The following is a 16,637-nucleotide window of genomic DNA, read 5'->3' on the forward strand; positions in this document are numbered from 1 at the left end:
CTGAGTGTCTCTAGGCCTTAATTTGTCAACATACAAAAAAGAAATAAAATGTTAATAAAGTTACAAAAAACGATAAGATGAGATAATGCAACAATCCAGCAGATTGTAAAGTCACAATGAAAATGTACTGATACAAAATGTAGCTCTTCACTTTGATAATATATCTCTTCCTGGTCAGGAAAGGCGTGTATTCACACGCTGTGAGGGTGGGATTGTGGCTGACCAATCTCCTGTGACATCAAAGTAATCACCCTTCCGAAATGATTATTCACCCATCCTGGAAAGAGAAATGTTCAGAATTCAGAGAACAGCTTGTCTTCTTAATCCCCCCAGTGAAACTTTCTTCTCCTCATACTGAGAAGTATTCAGAACCAAGTAACCAGAATTAAGATCAGACTTCCAGAAATGAGCTCTATTTTCCATTTAGCCAACTCAGCACAGCCTGACTTACGTACAACCCTCTACTGTATGAATTAATTTGCAGATGAGCCCACCAGGATAAAGAGGAAAGATGCAGAAGTGTTCTACAAAAGTCTGCTTTGGTTTTACAAAGGAAAATATTAACCTTTGTGACACATCTCAAAGCATTATTAAAGAGGGTGTATGTGTGATTTAAAAGCTTTTATTTAAACGAACAAACAAAAAACCTCTTGGTATTACAAAATGTGTGTTTTTTTTCCAAATGGTATCCTCCAAAATCATGATCTCCAGGGCCTGCTGTCTTGATATTTAATACATGAGGATATGTCAGAGGGAAGGCTGAGGAAGAATGAATGTCTATCAAAATTACAAATAATTTAGAGCCCGTCTACTGGGGAACATTTCAAAGAGAGAAGCAGGAAGGGTGGGTGAGAGGCTTCAGTGGCTCTGACATTCCTCTCTGCTCCCGACTCTTTTTTCTTTTTAATTTTTATTGGAGTAGAGTTGATTTATGATGCTGTGTTTCTTCTGTACAGCAAAGTGATTCAGTTATTCATATACATATATCCACTCTTTTTTACATTCTTTTCCCATATAGGTCATGACAGAGTATAGAGTTCCCTGTGCTGTACAGTAGGTCTTTGTTATTAGCTATCTATTTTATACATAGTCGTGTGTATAGGTTGATCCCAGTCTCCCAATTCATCCCATCCCCCCTTTTTCCCCCTGAAAACCCTAAGTTTGTTTTCTACATCTGTGAGTCTATTTCTGTTTCATAGATAAGTTCATTTGTATCATATTTTAGGTTCCACATATAAGCGATATATGATATTTGTCTTTCTCTGTCTGACTTTCTTCACTTAGTATAATCTCTAGTTGCATCCATGTTGTTGCAAATGGCATTATTTCATTCTTGGTATGGCTGAGTAATATTCCATTGTATATTTGTACCACATCTTCTTTATCCATCCATCTGTCGATGGACATTTAGGTGGTTTCCATGTCCTGGCTATTGTAACTAGTGCTGCAGTGAACATTGGGGTGCGCGTATCTTTTCTAACTATGGTTTTCTCTGGATATATGCCCAGGAGTGGGATTGCTGGATCCCATGGTAGCTCTATTTTTAGTTTTGTAAGGACCCTCCATACTGTTCTCCCTAGTGGCTGCACCAATTTACGTTGCCACCAACTCCTGGGTCTTAATTGCTGGTGGACGCTTCTGCAAATGAACACGCTGGCGGCTGCCTGTCCAGAGCTTTGTGGACAGAGTAAACAGGCTTTATTTTTGCATAAATAAAGCAACTTTTATAAATAGAGGAAACAACGTGTAGGGCCAAGAAGCTGGTCCTGCCTGCTAATGGGTGAACACTACTCTAAGCGCTCGTGTCTCTGTCATGTTGAGGAAAGGTGAGCAAGCTGGGCTCCTGCAGAGACCTGCCTGCTGGGTATGGGGAAGGGGCACTGCATCTGCTGAACAGTATGAATTCGGATGACTGGATCGTAGTCGGTCTCTTTCTGAGCCAGGTGTGGGCTCTTAAAAAGCCTGCTGGGTTTCATTGCTGTTATGGAATATGGCAGGGACAGGGGCCCTAGGAAGTGATTATTCCGAAACTTCTGCACTTGTTTTGTGTGTATTTATTTTTTATTTTTTTCAATAAGCTCAGCTTTTGAATGGCTGCCACTAAGGGCGGGGCGTTGATTGCTTAGGTTTCTGGAAAAGTGTACTAAACTTCACTGGGACGTTTTGTGTCCCCCCGAGTGCTGTCTTCTCTCCTCTCCTGACTCTGAAAGCAATATTACCACAGTTACGGGGAATGTCCTCTGCCACCAGCTTTTTCCTGGTTATTCTACTCCGATGAAGGACCTTTTACATCTTGTAACGTGGACGTATCCCGTGAGGCACAGAATCCTGCCATCCATCTCGTTTTCACACTTTTCATGAAGAATCGAACACTCTCCTTGATGCTGAAAACGAAAGCAGACCTCGTGCTCTCGATCTTTCATTTTTCTCTACCTGGTCCAGACCCTTCCTACTCCTCTCAGCTAAACCACACGGGAAAGGGGTGCAGAGCAAATGATGCTACTCCCCAACTATGCGTTCTCCAATCAGCTGACAGTTGTCTGGTAGCCTCCTGAAATGCCTGAAACTGTTCTAGCCCCAATTCTTGTAAAGAAAAAAAGGAAGCTCTTCTTTGCGACACCGAGTGGGTTATGTTGCCTCCTTATCTGTCATTCTGTGACTCTACACATTGGGAATGTTCAGCCACCCCTTTTCTTGAAAGTCTACTCTTTGATCCTTCCTAACTTAACCTGTCGCCTACATTCTCCATGTCCTGACCCAGTTGTTCACAGTATTATATGAGAACTCCTCTTGTTCAAAAAAAAAAAACCCGCAACTCAATTTATTGTTCTACTCACTTGGTTTGAAAGACTGCATTTTCCTTCTCTTTACACACACACACACACACACACACACACACACACAAGCTTCTCTGTTCCCTCTCAGAGATGTTGGGAGTATCTTCTGGTCATTTCTTTTTCTTTCTTTTTTTTTTTTTTAATTTATTTATGGCTGTGTTGGGTCTTCATTGCTGCATGCAGGCTTTCTCTAGTTGCGGCGAGCGGGGGCTACTCTTCATTGCATTGCGTGGGCTTCCCATCGCGGTGGCTTCTCTTGTTGCGGAGCACGGGCTCTAGGCGCACGGGCTTCAGTAGTTGTGGCTCGCGGGCTCCAGAGCGCAGGCTCAGTAGTTGTGGCGCACGGGCTTAGTTGTTCTGCGGCATGTGGGATCTTCCCAGACCAGGGCTCGAACCCGTGTCCCTTGCGTTGACAGGCGGAGTCTCAACCACTGAGCCACCAAGGAAGCCCCTTCTTCTGGTCATTTCTTATTGAAGGTACACTGGCTCCTGCCCGAGTTGAAATGTTTCCTACGCCCGATCCCAACCTGCCTTCTCCTTCAGTTTTTCCCACAACAAAGCCACCACCATCCAACGAAATCATCCAACCAACAGTCCATCTTTCACTCACATTCAAGCTTCATGAATTGTCTAATATTCTTCCTTCCTCCCTCCTTTTACTTCCAGTAATTCATCCGTGGAATCCTTGCCTTCTACAAGTGTTCCTTGCTTCCTTTTCGTTGGTTCCACAGTAACGTTGCTAAAACACAACTCATCCATCAAGAGAATTCCACCGTTCAAAACTTTTCTGGGACTTCCCTAGTGGCACAGTGGTGAAGAATCCGCCTGCCAACGCAGGGGACACGGGTTCGAGCCCTGCTCCGGGAAGATCCCACATGCCGCGGAGCCACTAAGCCCGTGTGCCACAACTACTGAGCCTGTGCTCTGGAGCCCGTGAGCCACAACTACTGAGCCCGCGTGCCACAACTGTTGAAGCCCACGTACCTAGGGCTCGTGCTCCGCAACAAGAGAAGCCACCACCATGAGAAGCCCACACACTGCAGTGAAGAGTAGCCCCCGCTCGCTGCAACTAGAGAAAGCCCACACGCAGCAATGAGGACCCAACACAGCCGAAACTAAATAAATAAAGTAAATAAATTTATTAAACAAAACAAAACAAAACAAAAACCTTTCCTTCACCAGCATTGTTTAGGATAAGGTACAAGCTCATTAGCATGACCTGAAAGACCCTCCATAAATCTGCTCCCTGCCTGCCCACCCTCTAGCTGAACTGAATTACCCTGCCCATCTCATTCCCTTCATTCATCAAACACTTACCATGCCCCAGATGTTTGCCAGAACGGGTATTAGATGCCAGGTTTCGTATGTTGTGCCCATGATACAGGACTCCACACTGAATGTTGGCTCCATATAAGTTCCCTGAATGAAATGTTGAACTTGGAAGAGCAGATTCTCATGGAGAAGGCATCTGTTTCTCTTCATGGACATGGTGAAAGATGGGTCACCACTGGTGACCAAGGTATAAGGATATACTTTCTTTTTTTTTTTTTTTTTTTTTTTAATTTTATTTATTTATTTATGGCTGTGTTGGGTCTTCGTTTCTGTGCGAGGGCTTTCTCTAGTTGGCGGCGAGCGGGGGCCACTCTTCATCGCGGTGCACGGGCCTCTCACTATCGCGGCCTCTCCCGTTGCGGAGCGCAGGCTCCAGACGCTCAGGCTCAGTACTTGTGGCTCACGGGCCCAGTTGCTCTGCAGCATGTGGGATCTTCCCAGACCAGGGCTCGAACCCGTGTCCCCTGCATTGGCAGGCAGACTCTCAACCAATGTGCCACCAGGGAAGCCCCGGTTATACTTTCTTGACTTGCTTTTGTTCCATGCTTTCCGAATTGTCTTGTCTATGACTTTGGTTTCCATTATGAGAGTAAGCCCTGAAGTCAAGCACTACTCTCTGTTCTCTTGGTTCCTAGATTTATTGTTGTATAATAATAAATGCACCATGCATGGGGGTTATCACTTGCTGTGATCTGAGTGTTTGTTTATCTCCACCCCCCACTCCCAGGATTCATATGTTGAAATCTGAATGCTCATGTGATGGTGTTAGGAGATGGTGCCTTTGGGAGGTGATGAGGTTATGAGGGTGGAGCCGCCCCGTGAATGGGATTAGTGTACTTACAACAGAGACCCCAGGGAGCTTCCTTGCTGTGATGACACAGCAAAATGTCTGAAACTCAGAAGACCATACTGGCACCCTGATTTGGAATTCCACCCCCCAAAACTGTGAGAACTAAATGTTTGTTCCCTGTAAGCCACCCAGCCTGGGGTACTCTGTTATAGCCCCCTGAAAGGACTAAGATATCACGTGATCTAACAGCTCGTGGCATAATGAGAGGTGAGAACTGAGGCAAAGAAAGTTGAATGAACAAGCCCAGTATCACAGATAGATGCTCAAATCAAGATGTACAGTTTCCTGCACTTTAAATTGCAGTAGGGGGATAGATCTCGTGTTAAGTGTTCTTACCCCAAAAAAAGAACACAGTAAAATTTTTAGAGGTGATTGATGTGTTTACTGTTCTGATTATAGTGGTGGTATCAGAAGTGTATGCATCGCTCCAAACTCATCAAGATGTCTGCATTAAGTGTGTGCATTTTTTTTATCAGTTATAAACCAATAAAGCTTAAAGTAAGATAGAGGAATAGATAGATGATAGATAGATAGACCCAAAATATTCTAGTCTAGGTGGGCTAATTCATTCACTTACTCATGTATCTTTTTGTATGCTCATTTCCTGTTGGCCCAAGTGGGATTGGCACTAATACAAGGGCTGTGTAATCAAGACATGGAAGAAATGGAGAAAATGGTCCAATAGAAATTGGTGGGCAGTTTTCTCCATATCTTAAAGCTCCAGATCACGGGTGTTCAGTGTAAATATCCAGGCAGAAACAAGAGCAGCCTCTGTAGGTCAAGAAAGCAGCCCGTAGTGAGATGCAGATGAGGTGGCACCTGTACGTCTTTCCATCTTTCTTTTTCAATGAGAGCAGATGCCCTCTGGCACTATGTAAGAGACGGCCGCAGACAGACGAAACCTCCAGGAAGCTCATCACAGAGAAATTCACCTTGAATCATCACAGGGCACCCGAGAAATATTATGTCTCCTCCTAACATGATATGACCTTTCAGCCACATGGATTTATTTTATTGAGAAAAAAGTTTAAGGCAAAAATCATATCTGAAACACATTAAGTAGCCAGAGGGAAAACTCTCAAAATTACACAGATTTTTTTTTTCTTCTTTTCACAGCCAAAAGAAAAATGGAAATGTGGATTATGCACTCAGTAATTTCAACTTCCAGAGTTATGTTCTTCTGGGACACTTTATCTATCTATCTGTCTATCTTTCTATCCATCCATTCATCCATCCATCCATCCATCCATCCACCCACCCACTTATCATCTACCTGTCATCTATGTATATACATGTCTATCTTATCCATTCATCCATCATTCCATCATTCTATCTATCATCTATATCGATCGATCGGTCTATCATCTATCTACCTACCTTTCTATTTATCATCTATGCATCTATCTACTTGTCTATCATCTACCTGTGTATCATCTATTTATCGATCCATTCATCCATCATTCTGTATCTATTCATCTATCTTTCTATGTATAGCGATATCTTTTATTTTAAGTTAATTGAGACACAAAAAATGAATCCATTTAATGCATACCCCTGATTCCATCATTATAATCCAAACACTAAACATATCTATCACTTCCAAAAAACTGTACTGTGTTCTCGAGTCAGAGTTCAGTTCTTCTAGGACACTGCGTCGGGGTCTCACAGCCTCCAGAGTTCTCCACAGGGAGATGCAACGCACCACTTTGTGCTTCTGAGAACACAAGCCGTCACCACCATCCCCTGCTTCCCTTTCTTCCACTCTACCGAAAATGTCTCACGTTAAGCTGTGACTTGCTTTTCTGTAGTGTTTGCCGTTCCCCATGCCCTCTCCAGAGCTTTGAAGATCCCGCGGTATTCGTGGTCAGCTAAAGATGAAAGGAGCTGACAGGTCAGCCTCTGCGCTGTCAAGCGCCAAGGTTGGAGAAACGACTTCAGAAAACCAAGAGGTCCCGCTGTGTGTCGGTGGAGTCACCCCACACCCCATCAGTAAATGCTCCGTTTCCCATACAGCCTCACGCTCCACTCATACAGGTGCTAGATGTAAAGGACACAGAGAGGGCAGGATATAGGATATACTTGCACTTGGCATCATCGTCAGGGGCTGGCATGTGTTCAGAGGGCACTCATGCCCCGACCCACATTCTACAGTGCAGAGTTGAACACAGCACCACAAACATGTAAGGGATTACGTTTCTCCTTGTTGGGAACATTTCTACCACACCTGCCTAGCTGATACATTTACACCATCAGGGGCACATCTATCAATGCGAACATATTGTGATTTTTATATGTTATTATTCATGGCCATCACTCTTGTTAACTGTCAGGTCCTTTATGATGGGTAGGTGTAATGCGTCTTGCCAAATCATCATACTCTTTACATCTTGGAAAATGTTATGTAATTACTAATTTCTAATTTTTTATTAAAATCACACATACACACTTGGAATATTGCGATAAAGCTGACTTGTGTGATCATATTTCATGGGGGCAGGGGGGAGGCATCCCAGCAGTGTTTATTCATTTACTGTGATTTATTCTGGTGTACACAACCAGCAGCGGCAAAGATGCATCATTTCCAAATACTCTGTTATACTTTTCCTTACTTTGTAATGTTCTTTTGGAATTTATCTTCCTTTCGGAAACTCTGTTGCTAAGTAAGCTTTAGGGAGTAAAATAGTGCTTAAAGGCTGACAGCCAGGATGTGTGGTAAGCATGACAGAGCAAAAAGAAAGTGGGATGGGTGGTTTTCACAGGTTTAAATGTTTTCACAGGTTTAAAAATTAAAATGTGTTTTCACATTTTAATCACCTTTCTTTTTTTTCAATATTCTAATTTCATTGGAGTATAGTTGATTTACAAGTTTCAAGTGTGCAGCAAAGTCTTTCAGTGGTACATATACATATATTCATTCTGTTTTAGATTTTTTTCTCATATAGCTTATCGCAGAATATTGAGTAGAGTTCCCTGTGCTATACAGTTGGTCCTTGTTGATTATGTATCTTACATATAGTGGAGTGTGTATGTTAATCCCGAACTCCTAATTTATCCCTCCCCACACCCTTCCCCTTTGGTAAACATAAGTTCCTTCCCTAAGTCTGCGAGTCTGTTTCTGTTTTGTAAATAAGTTCATTTGTATCATATTTTAAATTCCACATATAAGTGATATCATATGACATTTGTCTTTGTCTGGCTTGCTTCAGATAGTGTGACAATCTCTAGGTCCATCCATGTTTCTGCAAATGGCATTATTTCATTATTTTTTATGGCTGAGAAATATTCCATTGTATATATGTACCACATCTTCTCTATCCATTCATCTGTCAATGGACATTTAAGTTGCTTCCATGTCTTGGCTGTTGTAAATGGTTTTGCAGTGAACATGAGGGTGCGTGTTTCCTTTCGGATTATGATTCTCTCTGGATATATGCCTAGGAGTGGGATTGCTGGGTCACATGGTAGTTCTATTTTTAGTTTTTGAAGGAACCTCCGTCCTGTTCTCCGTAGTGGCTGCACCAATTTACATTCCCACCAAGAGTGTAGGAAGGTTCCCTTTTCTCCACACCCTCTCCAGCATTTATTGTTTGTAGATTTTTCGACGATGGCCATTCTGACCAGTGTGAGGTGATAACTCACTGTAGTTTTGATTTGCATTTCTCTGATAACTAATGATGCTGAGCAACGTTTCATGTGCTTTTTTGGCCATCTGTATGTCTTCTTTGGAGAAATATCTATTTAGGTCTTCTGCCCATTTTTGGATTGGGTTGTTTTTTGATTTAATCACACTTCTTTCCTGGGAGGAATCAGGATTGTCCTTCAGGCAGCAGAGATGCAGGGAGAGATGGTCTACACCATCCTATTTTGCGTGTACCTTGCAATGCTTGTGACCACTTTTATGCGGAAATCAAGGTGGCATGGAAGAATCCAAGGTGACAAATCTAGAACATGAATTGCTGCAAAAGCAGAGATGACCCATTTCCTACAAACGCAAGTGACAGGGGTACCTATTAATTTCATTTAACAAGATAGAGGTTCATTGTTCCTGATTTGCTCTAGTTGCTCTGAGATCTCTTCAGGGATTTTTTTTTTGCGGGGGGGGGGGGGGAAAAAAATTATTTTTTTTTTAAATTTTTTTTGGTATCTGGGGGGGGGGGGGAGAATATAATTATATTTATTTTAAATTTTTTTCGGGTTTATTGAGATATAATTGACATACAGCACTGTGCAACTGTAAGGTGCACAGTGTAATGATTTGATTTACATCCGTCATGAAGTGATGAGCACAGTAAGTTTAGTGACCATCATCTCATCTAGATAAAACATAAAAGAAATTGAAAAAAACCTTTTTCCTTCTGTAAATCTTAGGATGTTACTCTCAACTTTGATTTATAAGGTCCGATAGTGTTAATTACCTTTATCGTATTGTACATTACATCCTTAGTAATTATTTATCTTCTAACTGGAAGTTTGTACCTTTTGACCACCTTCATGCAATTCCCCCTCCCCAGCTCCCTGCTCTGGTAAGAGATCACAAATTTGATCTCTTTTTCTATGAGTTTGTTCATTTTTTAAAAATTTTTATTGGAGTATGGTTGTTTACAATGTTGTGTTAGCCTCCCCTGCACAACAAAATGAATCAGCCATATACATACAGATATCCCGTCCCTTTTGGACTTCCCTCCCATTTAGGTCACCTTTAGGTTACCACGTGTTCATTTGTTTTTGAAGTATAATTGACCTACAACACTATGTTAGTTCCTTTATCCCACCTGGTCTTAGGTCTATGATGTTCTGTTCACAAAACAGCTGTCAGATATCCCATGCGCACAGCCTTGCAAATCTGCATCCCAGTCTGTAATGAAAAGTTGGATTCCGTTTTATTCAGTGGGCACTCCTGACAGCTTTGAAGCTTCATGCCTTCCTTGTCTCCTGTTCGTTATCAGGGAAAACTAATTTTTGAAAAAGCTTGGTGCTCCTTCCTTGTGTGCCAGCAGGAAGCTCACCCCAGCACCAAGACTGAACCCAATAAAAACCCCACCCTAGTCTTCTTTCTCTGTTCTGTCTAGATATTTTTTGGATGAGCTAGAAAGCGTCCTGCTTGGCCCTCCCCAGAAAGTCTCCCTATGTGAGCCATAAACATTTCATACCCTTGTGTGTGTGTGTGCAGGCATCAGTCTCAAAAACCAAACCAAATTTGGGGGTGAAGCTCCACCCCACCCAGCTCTGAGGGGTGACCACACCAAGGATATTACCTTTGTCAATGCAAAGAGCCAGATTCTTCCACCGTGCTGCTGCCTTCCAACTTTCTTCTATGTCTCTGGTAAGAAGTACACAACCAAAGGGAAAATGAAAGTCTTGTTTGACCAACATGAATGAACCTTATGCTGTGTTGTTCAAACAGTATCTGCCTTGGAAAAATTTTTAAAGGAGAAAGAGATGGCCACGAGCTGGACAGCTCTAAGCATCTGTGCGTCGCCAAATGCCGTCGTGCCCATGGAGAGAAATTTATCCAAACATCTATGTGTGTTCAGCAGTTTTCCCTTTTCCTCCTGTTCCAGTCCTCGGCCAGCAGTGAACAGCATTTTTAAATTTTACATTGTGAGGATAAAAACAAATAAGTTACCAGTACACATGCTCTATGAAAATAGGCTGCAAGGAATCATGCGTAGCTTAAACCCCTGCATGAGCTGCTTATGTATGTTGATGAGTTTTTTTAAGGACCTAGGACATTATAGAAATGCACAGGGAGAGACATCCAAATAATTGTGGCTAGGAGAAACTTGAGCTGTTTGTAATGGTGTGGAAAATTAATTAGAAGGAGATAACAGCTTTTTAAAATAGAATACTGCATTTAAAAATTCATTAATTTATGGATAAATAACCATCTTTAATGTAGTCAGTGTTTTTCAGCACGCAGTTATTTGAAGAAGACCCATAAAAATTCTCTAATCTTGCATACACCCAAATGGCTTCATGTGATTTCTGAACAACCAAAGGACTAATTCGTAAAATGAAATAGAATCTTTTTGAAAAACGGCGCCCGAGGTTGTCATCGAAATCTGTCATAATATTTTAAGCGTGTTAAAAGCAATTTCCAGCAGAATGTTCATCAATATTGAAAAGAAAATGAGTGTGGCCAGGTTTTATAAAAATAGAATTTAAAACATTTTCTTAGTTGTTTGAATTTCAGCTTGAACTAATGCAGAGTTTAACGGAGAAATATTATCTGAGACAGGAGAATTCTGAGATACACCTACAGCTGTAAGGGTGGCATGCACACACTAAAGAAGCCCACGGGTCTGGCCCTGTTTGGCTGGTCTATCACTCACGAGCCTTACAGGGTTCAGAGTTTATAAATGTTTACGTGTAGTGCCTGCAAGGTTCCACAGTGAGTCATTTGTTTGGGAGAAAATAAAAGTTATTTGTTTCTGCAAAACAATATTAATAATAAGTTTCCCAAACAAGGGCACCAAAAACTTATCTAGCCTTCCCCAGGAAATATTAAATCCTGAACCCCTTGAATTTACAAGAAGAGAATATACCATCCTGATAGTCATAGCTAAACAAAATAGATTAAGCATTTAGGGTTTTTTTTTTTTCTTTTTAAAAAATTATTTATTTATTTTTGGCTGCGTTGGGTCTTCGTTGCTGCGCGCGGGCTTTCTCTAGTTGTGGCGAGCGGGGCCTACTCTTCATTGTGGTGCGCGGGCTTCTCATTGCAGTGGCTTCTCTTGTTGCAGAGCACGGGCTCTAGGTTCACGGGCTTCAGTAGTTGTGGCACGTGGGCTCAGCAGTTGTGGCTCGCAGGCTCTAGAGTGCAGGCTCACTAGTTGTGACGCACGTGCTTAGTTGCTCCGTGGCATGTGGGATCTTCCCGGACCAGGGCACGAACCCGTGTCCCCTGCATTGGCAGGCGGACCCTCAACCACTGCACCACCAGGGAAGTTCCTGAGCATTTAGTTTTAAAAAATAACATTTTAAAAATTTTGTTAAATGTTAGCACGTAAAAGGAATCCATTTGATTTTGAGGATGAGGAAGTGTTGGACGCAGCACTTTGTGGGCATTCTGCAGACGTACCCTGGGACGTTTGAAGGCTTTGTTGCATTCGATTTCTTAAGGGGGTGGCCAGAATTGTGGGTTGACCAGAAGGAGAGCATATGGGCAACCATTCCTTGAGGCACAAAGAGTAGCTATCAGTGGGATAAACCAAGAAAGGACCAGACGAGGCCTGAGGAATCACCCTTGTGTAACTGACAAAAATGGTGCAGAAAGTACCCTGGGTGAAAGAGTTCTGAGATGGAGCCTGACTGCGCCTTGGAGAGTGTTGTTAACAAATCAGTGGGCTGAGTTCATTCAAGGTCACGAAGAAGAGAGCCCATCCCTACAAAACCCACATGTTCGCACCATTCGAGAACCCAAGCTCAATTTTAAAAATGCAAACCTTAAGTGCGGGGTCCATTTTTCCTGGTTTGCTCATCTGTTTACCTGAGTGAAATATTTCTAAGAGGAATCTCAGTTTTCACAGTGAACAGAATATTTTCATAGATATCCAAACAATTTTCGGATATGCCAAAGTAACTTAAAACCAGTTCCATCCAATGAGCAATGATCTTATTAAACTTAAAATACAGAATTTGCAGTTAAAAAGAAACTGTATCAGGATTTCCCTGGTGGCCCAGTGGTTAAGAATCCACCTGCCAATGCAGGGGACAGGGATTCGAGCCCTGGTGCCAGAAGATCCCACATGCCGCGGAGCAGCTAAGCCCGTACGCCACAACTACTGAGCCTGCGCTCTAGAGCCCACGCGCCTAGAGCCCGTGTTCTGCAACAAGAGAAGCCACCGCAGTGAGAAGCCTGCCACTGCAACGACGACCCAACACAGCCGTAAATAAATAAGTTTATTTTTTTAAAAAGGAAGAAGACAAGAAACGATCATTTCCATTTATTTCTTGCGCATTGGAAGTGAAAACTTCTGAGATTAAATTCATCTCCCATCCGTGTCTTGTTTTCCCATATGAGCCACCTCTAAAAGGGGGATTTCATAGCATTTACTAGACTTATTTATCAAATGCCTTGTCTTTCCACTTGTGGTTTCTGACTTAACATATTTATGAGTCAATTGAATGAAGCCAGGTGTTGGTCTTGTAGAGTTTTCTTCAGAGGTTTTAATTGGGCTGTGATTTGAAACAATTGTGCATATTTTGTTTTATAATTTCCTTCTTCCAAAAATTGTCTAACTGACTTTCTTGAGCCATAACGTTCTTTTTTCTTTTCTTTTCTTTTTAACCACCAAACGCTCCTTATTGATATTGATAATAATCAGTGCCTTATCACGTGAGCATAGCATACATTTCCTAGTATGACGACTGTGGTCATTTCATAATTCCTAATGCAAACTTAAGTCTTTAGTCGACCTAGAATCTGAATACTAGATTTCTGTGTTTTCTCAGCTACAAAATAAATCTCCTCAGTTCTTTTCCATGGCTTTTATTTTTGTGAAAATGATAGGAGGATAAAGTTTTCATGCTTTAAGCTTGAGTGGACATAATTATTTTCTACAGCGCTATTTGCACAGTGTCAATGAAACTGCTTTATCCGACACGCAGCTTTACATTTTTAAAATCAATGTACAATAGGAATTACCCATTCCAGAAAAATTTGAAAACAGAGTTCATGGAAATGAAGACCATATTCCATGTTCTTTTTAACTTTAAGGTGTTCCTGAGTATTAAGATAATGCTTAGAACATTCGAGATTTTCACATATTCTATGATATTCATTATAAACAACCACATACTCTTTTTATCGAAGTTGGGTTGATGGACAGTGTCGTGTTAGTTTCCGGTGTACAGCACAGTGATTCAGTTATACGTACATGCACATACGCTTTTCCATATTCCTTTCCAATATGGTTTATTGCAAGATATTGTATATAGTTCCCTATGCTCTACAGTAAGACCTTGTTGTTTATCTGTGTTATATATAGTAGTGTGTATCTGTTAATTCCAAACTCCTAACTTATCCCCCACCCCCTTCCCCTTTCCCCTTTGGTAACCATACATTTGTTTTCTGTGTCTGTGAGTCTATTTCTGTCATTTGTGTCATTTTTCTTAGATTCCACATACAAGTAATATATGATATTTTCTTCCTCTGGCTCACTCAGTATGATCATCTCTAGTTGCATCCGTGTTGCTGCAAATGGCATTATTTCCTTCTTTTTTATGGCTGAGTGATATTCTGTTGTATATATGTATCACATCTTCTTTATCCATTTATCTGTTGATGGACGTTTAGGTTGCTTCCATGACCTGGCTATTGTAAATAGTGCTGCTGTGAATATAGGGGGGCATGTATCTTTTTGAATTAGAGTTTTCTCTGAATATATGCCCAGGAGTGGGATTGCTGGATCATATGGTAGCTCTATTTTTAGTTTTTTGAGGAATCTCCATCCTGTTCTCCATAGTGGCTGCACCAATTTACATTGCCACCAACAGTGCAAGAGGGTTCCCTTTTCTCCGCACCCTCTCCAGCATTTTTTATTTGTAGACTTTTTGATAATGGCCATTCTGACCAGTGTGAGGTGATAACCTCATTGTAGTTTTTGTATTTCTCTGATAATTAATGATGGTGAGCATCTTTTCTTATGCCTATTGGCCAGCTCTTTGTCTTCTTTGGAGAAATGTCTATTTAGGTCTTCGGCCCATTTTTTGATTGAGTTGTTTGATTTTTCATTATTGAGTTGTATGAGCTGTCTGTATATTTGGAAATTAAGTCCTTGTCAGTCGCATTGTTTGCAAATATTTCCTCCCAGTCCATACGTTGTCTTTATTTTGTGTATGGTTCCCTTTGCTGTGCAATAGCTTGTGAGTTTCATTAGGTCCCATTTGTTTATTTTTGCTTTTATTTCTATTGCCTTGGGAGAATGACCTAAGAAAACATTGGTCCAATTCATGTCACAGAATGTTTTGCCTATGTTCTCTTCTAGGCGTTTTATGGTGTCATGTCTTATATTTAAGTCTTTAAAGCATTTTGAGTTTATTTTTTACAAACTCTAAATATGCATTAAGTTCTTGCCCAAAGTGGAGTAATTCACTTTGCTGGTCTAACCTTAAATTTTTAAAAATATAAATATTTTTTACTTACATTTATAAATATGTTATATTTACATAAAATATAAATAATATATAAGCACAAGAGACTTTAAAACCTGTCAAGTGTGGGAGGTGAGGTCAGAGTCATACAGTGACTTTTGCCCCCAAATTGTGCATTTGTTTCAAAAGGATGGAGGTTAGGACCTTGGGCAGAAATGATGCAAAGAAAAAAAAAAGATCAACCCTGAGGATTTGAGGGGGATTTTTTGGCTGGCATACCTTTTGAATTGGGACAATTATGGGTACCTTTGTTTGAAATAATGTGTAATGTCTCATTCTAAGAAAGATATATATATGTGTGTGTGCGTGTTGGAATGACACACATGGTATCAATTAACAAAATTTTTATTTTCACCTCTTGGAAGAACGTGAAGATATCAGCAAGAATATTGAGAATATTAAAGGGCTTTCAGATCTGAGGAGTAGAATGTAACTCAGGGTCTTTGGAACAAGGGTTTTATTTTAGATACTATATCCTGCTGTCCCCAGGAGATGGTGACCCTCTCATGGGTAAAATAGGGTTTATTTATCTTTTTATTCTCAATGATGAGTATCTTACACACACTGGGAATGTAGTTGCCTAAAGTAAATAAAGAAGAAAGCAGAACACCTCAACAAAGCAGTTAGGACTTTAAAAAATCCCAATTTAACACAATTATCAATTTTAAATTGTCACTTGAAAATGAGCATGTTTGAGGTAAGTGTGTCAGTATTTGTGGCAGAGTTTGAAGGTTCCATCCATTGTATAGGGAAGATTAGTTATGAATCTGTGCTTCCCTATTCCTGAAATATGTGGTTTCAATTCCAGCCAAAGACTCCTTTTTCAGGGATATCTCATGAGACCCACCTGAGTGGCCTTAGATAAATCATCCAACCTCAGCGTTCTTGAAGTCCAGTGATAAAATTCTATAGCAAGTCCCTGGAGACCCAAAGAGAATGTACAATGTTTGATGCGCATATGCATTGGTTTAGGCAAAGGCTCGTAATTTTAATCAGTTGCTCAGAGGCTCTGTGACCCCAAAATATTAATAACTGCCAACGATTCCTTGTAGCCTATTCTTTTCTTATGTCTAAAATGATGGAGTGAGCATATGTTGACTTTAAGGTCAGTTTTCGCTGTGTTATCGTATGCATCTATGAATTTTATGAAACTTCTTAAAGCCAAACTCTCCGTTTCCTCGGGATCCTGTCTTGGTACAGCCTTTTAACGACTCCATGGGCAAATAAATCATTTTGACCCAAAGCAGATCATCACTGCGACAGAATTCCATTTATCAGTGCCCACAAATTCAAGATTCTGCTTGAAGAATGTGTCGGAAGCCTTGGTGTATTTTATTACAGGGAAGTATTATTTAGAAATCATCGAAACGACTACCTAAGCCATCGGAAAGTGTCTTTACCACCCCTCCCCAAAATGGTGCCAAATAATGACATGTCGTTACAGTGCCATTTTGTTCAAGGAA

This window comes from Lipotes vexillifer, unplaced genomic scaffold, assembly GCF_000442215.2.
Source record: "Lipotes vexillifer unplaced genomic scaffold, Lipotes_vexillifer_v1.1 scaffold512, whole genome shotgun sequence".
Classification (NCBI taxonomy): Eukaryota; Metazoa; Chordata; class Mammalia; order Artiodactyla; family Lipotidae; genus Lipotes; species Lipotes vexillifer.